Raw genomic sequence first — 5,000 nt, forward strand, 5'->3', positions numbered from 1 at the left:
CCAGCGGGGAGGCGCGCGAGCGCCGCCGACTCTTACCATGACGTAACTGGAGGCAGCGCAAAGCAGCGACCCCTTCGGCAGCTCCGAAGAAGAACCGGGCAAGACGTCTACCTGCCAGAACCGCGGTGGAGCCAAAGTCCCGCCGGAGCGAGGTAGACGAGGCATCCCTTTCCGCCGGCAGCTCCGGCGGCCACATCGGGCACACCGGACCCGGCGGACGGTAAAACGGGTAGACCTGGCCTCCCTGCCGGCAGAACGGGTAGACGAGGCCTCCCTGCCTGGAACCGGGTAGACCTGGCATCCCTGCCGGAAGCGGGTAGACCTGGCATCCCTGCCGGTAAAACGGGTAGACCTGGCCTCCCTGCCGGCAGAACGGGTAGACGAGGCCTCCCTGCCTGGAACCGGGTAGACCTGGCATCCCTGCCGGAAGCGGGTAGACCTGGCATCCCTGCCGGTAAAACGGGTAGACCTGGCCTCCCTGCCGGCAGAACGGGTAGACGAGGCCTCCCTGCCTGGAACCGGGTAGACCTGGCATCCCTGCCGGAAGCGGGTAGACCTGGCATCCCTGCCGGCAAAACGGGTAGACCTGGTCTCCCTGCCGCCAAAACGGGTAGACCTGGCCTCCCTGCAGGTAAAACGGGTAGACCTGGCCTCCCTGCCGGCAGAACGGGTAGACCTGGCCTCCCTGCCGCCAGAACGGGTAGACCTGGCATCCCTGCCGGCAAAACGGGTAGACCTGGTCTCCCTGCCGGTAAAACGGGTAGACCTGTTCTCCCTGCCGGCAAAACGGGTAGACCTGGCCTCCCTGCCGGCAGAACGGGTAGACCTGGCCTCCCTGCCGCCAGAACGGGTAGACCTGGCATCCCTGCCGGCAAAACGGGTAGACCTGGTCTCCCTGCCGGTAAAACGGGTAGACCTGGTCTCCCTGCAGGTAAAACGGGTAGACCTGTTATCCCTGCCGGCAAAACGGGTAGACCTGGCATCCCTGCCGGTAAAACGGGTAGACCTGGTCTCCCTGCCGGCAAAAAGGGTAGACCTGTTCTCCCTGCCGCCAGAACGGGTAGACCTGGCCTCCCTGCCGGTAAAATGGGTAGACCTGGTCTCCGTGCAGGTAAAACGGGTAGACCTGGTATCCCTGCCGGCAGAACGGGTAGACCTGGTCTCCCTGCCGCCAGAACGGGTAGACCTGGCATCCCTGCCGGCAAAACGGGTAGACCTGGTCTCCCTGCCGGTAAAACGGGTAGACCTGGCCTCCCTGCAGGTAAAACGGGTAGACCTGTTCTCCCTGCCGGCAAAACGGGTAGACCTGGCATCCCTGCCGGCAAAACGGGTAGACCTGGTCTCCCTGCCGGTAAATGGGTAGACCGGGTCTCCCTGCCGCTAGAACGGGTAGACCTGGCCTCCCTGCCGGCAACATGGGTAGACCTGGCCTCCCTGCCGGTAAAACGGGTAGACCTGGCATCCCTGCAGGTAAAACGGGTAGACCTGGCATCCCTGCCGGCAAAACGGGTAGACCTGTTCTCCCTGCAGGTAAAACGGGTAGACCTGTTCTCCCTGCCGCCAGAACGGGTAGACCTGGCATCCCTGCCGGCAAAACGGGTAGACCTGGCATCCCTGCCGGTAAATGGGTAGACCTGGCATCCCTGCCGGAAAAACGGGTAGACCTGGCATCCCTGCCGGCAATACGGGTAGACCTGGTCTCCCTGCCGCTAGAACGGGTAGACCTGGCATCCCTGCCGGTAAAACAGGTAGACCTGGCCTCCCTGCCGCCAGAACGGGTAGACCTGGCATCCCTGCCGGTAAAACGGGTAGACCTGGCCTCCCTGCCGGCAGAACGGGTAGACCTGGTCTCCCTGCAGGTAAAACGGGTAGACCTGGCCTCCCTGCCGGCAGAACGGGTAGACCTGGCCTCCCTGCCGGCAGAAGGGGTAGACCTGTCCTCCCTGCGGACAGAGCGGGTCGCCCGTGCTGGAGGCCCGTATGCAGGGGTGCCTGCACGGGGTGGGAAGGGGCGGCGGCGGGCTGCCTGTGCTCTCTCAGCCGGGGCGGCGGTGGGGGGGCTTGCGGGGGGTGGCTTGGGGCGGCAGGCCGGTCCTGCCGGAGGCCCGTATGCAGGGGTGCCTGCACAGGGTGGGTGGGCCGGCGGCGGGCTGCCTGTGCTCTCTCAGCCGGGGCGGCGGTGGGGGGGCTTGCGGGGGGTGGCTGGGGTCGGCAGGCCGGCCCTGCCGGAGGCCCGTATGCAGGGGTGCCTGCACGGGGTGGGAAGGGGCGGCGGCGGGCTGCCTGTGCTCTCTCAGCCGGGGCGGCGGTGGGGGGGCCTGTGGCGGGTGGCTGGGGGCGGCAGGCCGGCCCTGCCGGAGGCCCGTATGCAGGGGTGCCTGCACGGGGTGGGAAGGGCCGGCGGCGGGCTGCCTGTGCTGTTTCAGTCGGGGCGGCGGTGGGGGGGCTTGCGGGGGGTGGCTGGGGTCGGCAGGCCCGCCCTGCCGGAGGCCCGTATGCAGGGGTGCCTGCACGGGGTGGGTGGGCCTGCGGCGGGCTGCCTGTGCTCTCTGAGCCGGGGCGGCGGTGGGGGGGGCTTGCGGGGGGTGGCTGGGGGCGGCAGGCCGGCCCTGCCGGAGGCCCGTATGCAGGGGTGCCTGCACGGGGTGGGAAGGGGCGGCGGCGGGGTGCCTGTGCTCTCTGAGCCGGGGCGGCGGTGGGGGGGCTTGCGGGGGGTGGCTGGGGTCGGCAGGCCGGCCCTGCCGGAGGCCCGTATGCAGGGGTGCCTGCACGGGGTGGGAAGGGCCGGCGGCGGGCTGCCTGTGCTCTCTCAGCCGGGGCGGCGGTGGGGGGGCCTGTGGCGGGTGGCTGGGGGCGGCAGGCCGGCCCTGCCGGAGGCCCGTATGCAGGGGTGCCTGCACGGGGTGGGAAGGGCCGGCGGCGGGCTGCCTGTGCTCTCTCAGCCGGGGCGGCGGTGGGGGGGCTTGCGGGGGGTGGCTGGGGGCGGCAGGCCGGTCCTGCCGGAGGCCCGTATGCAGGGGTGCCTGCACGGGGTGGGTGGGCCGGCGGCGGGCTGCCTGTGCTCTCTGAGCCGGGGCGGCGGTGGGGGGGCTTGCGGGGGGTGGCTGGGGGCGGCAGGCCGGCCCTGCCGGAGGCCCGTATGCAGGGGTGCCTGCACGGGGTGGGAAGGGCCGGCGGCGGGCTGCCTGTGCTCTCTCAGTCGGGGCGGCGGTGGGGGGGCTTGCGGGGGGTGGCTGGGGTCGGCAGGCCGGCCCTGCCGGAGGCCCGTATGCAGGGGTGCCTGCACGGGGTGGGTGGGCCGGCGGCGGGCTGCCTGTGCTCTCTGAGCCGGGGCGGCGGTGGGGGGGGCTTGCGGGGGGTGGCTGGGGGCGGCAGGCCGGCCCTGCCGGAGGCCCGTATGCAGGGGTGCCTGCACGGGGTGGGAAGGGGCGGCGGCGGGGTGCCTGTGCTCTCTCAGCCGGGGCGGCGGTGGGGGGGCTTGCGGGGGGGTGGCTGGGGGCGGCAGGCCGGTCCTGCCGGAGGCCCGTATGCAGGGGTGCCTGCACGGGGGTGGGTTGGGGGGGGCGGCGGGAATTTTTTGGTTTTTGTTGCTTTTTTATTTCTTTTTCCGCTTTTGAAACAGAGACGCCGCCCCGTCCTCGGGCGTTTCAGCCGAGCTGATGGAAAGCGGCGCCCCTTCCCGTCGCTTGCGGGGGGGGGTGGTGCAGGAGGGGGGAGGCGGCGCGCGCCTGAAATTCCCCTCGCCACCCCCCGTTTCCGAGACTTCGCCGTATCTAGTGGAAGGCGCTAAGCTTGGCCGGACTGTCTCGCTGAAGGCTTTCTTACTCTGCATCGGTTCTGACGGTGGGCGAGAAAAAAAAACAAAACCAAAGCAGAGCAGGGAAACAGTTACAAAAATTTCTTGAGAGCCAGCACCGGCCCGCCCATCGGCAGACGGAGCGGCGCCCGGGGTCAACGAGTGCCACCCTGCTGCTTAGCAACCGGAACCCGAGCCGGCCCGCCCCGCCCACCCGCCGGCAAGGGGCGGGCGCTTCCCCGCGGCAGAAGGGGGAGACAGAGACTGAGAGACGGGGTCGAGGAGCAGGCGGGGAGCCTTGCGCTGAGGTAGGCTGGGGACGGGGCCTCTTTTCCGAGAAGATTGAGGTTTGAGTCGGGGGGGGGGGGGGGGGGGGGGCGGCGGCAGGGGCTGCTTGTGCGCTCTCGGCCGGGGCGGCGGTGGGGGGGTGGCGGGGTGGGGGGGGGCAGCGGAGCGGCCGTGCCGGAGGCCCGTATGCAGGGGTGCCCGCACCGGGGGGGGGGTGGGGGGGGGCGGCGGCAGGGGCTGCTTGTGCGCTCTCGGCCGGGGCGGCGGTGGGGGGGGGCTTGCGGGTGGGGGTGCGGCGGCCGGGCTGCCGTGCCGGAGGCCCGTTTGCAGGGGTGCCTGCACGGGGGGAGGTGGGGGGGGGGGGGGGGCGGGGCGGCGGGAATTTTTTGGTTTTTGTTGCTTTTTTATTTTTTTTCCGCTTTTGAAACACAGACGCCGCCCCGCCTTCGGGCGTTTCAGCCGAGCTGATAGAAAGCTGCGCCCCTTCCCGTTGCTTGCGGGGGGGGTTGGTGCCGCGGAAGGGGGTGGCGGGGGGGGCGGGAACGGGACGGGGACGGGGACGGGGACGGGGACGGGGACGGGGACGGGGACGGGTCTGGCCGACGGGTCTGGACGACAGCGCCCCCCCCACCCCGCGTCCCGGCCGGCCACCACGTCTACCCGGGACCGGGTCGGCGGGGAGGACAGGTCTACCCGGGACCGGTTCGGCGGGGAGGACAGGTCTACCCGACAGCGCCCCCCCCATCGCCCCGCGTCCCGGCCGGCCACCACGTCTACCCGGGACCGGTTCGGCGGGGAGGACAGGTCTACCAGGGACCGGTTCGGCGGGGAGGACAGGTCTACCCGACCGCGCCCGCCCCCGATCCCGAGTCCCGGCCGGCCACCACGTCTACCCGGGACCGGTTCAGCGGGGAGG

The sequence above is a fragment of the Opisthocomus hoazin genome, unplaced genomic scaffold (assembly GCF_030867145.1).
Source record: "Opisthocomus hoazin isolate bOpiHoa1 unplaced genomic scaffold, bOpiHoa1.hap1 HAP1_SCAFFOLD_187, whole genome shotgun sequence".
Classification (NCBI taxonomy): domain Eukaryota; kingdom Metazoa; phylum Chordata; class Aves; order Opisthocomiformes; family Opisthocomidae; genus Opisthocomus; species Opisthocomus hoazin.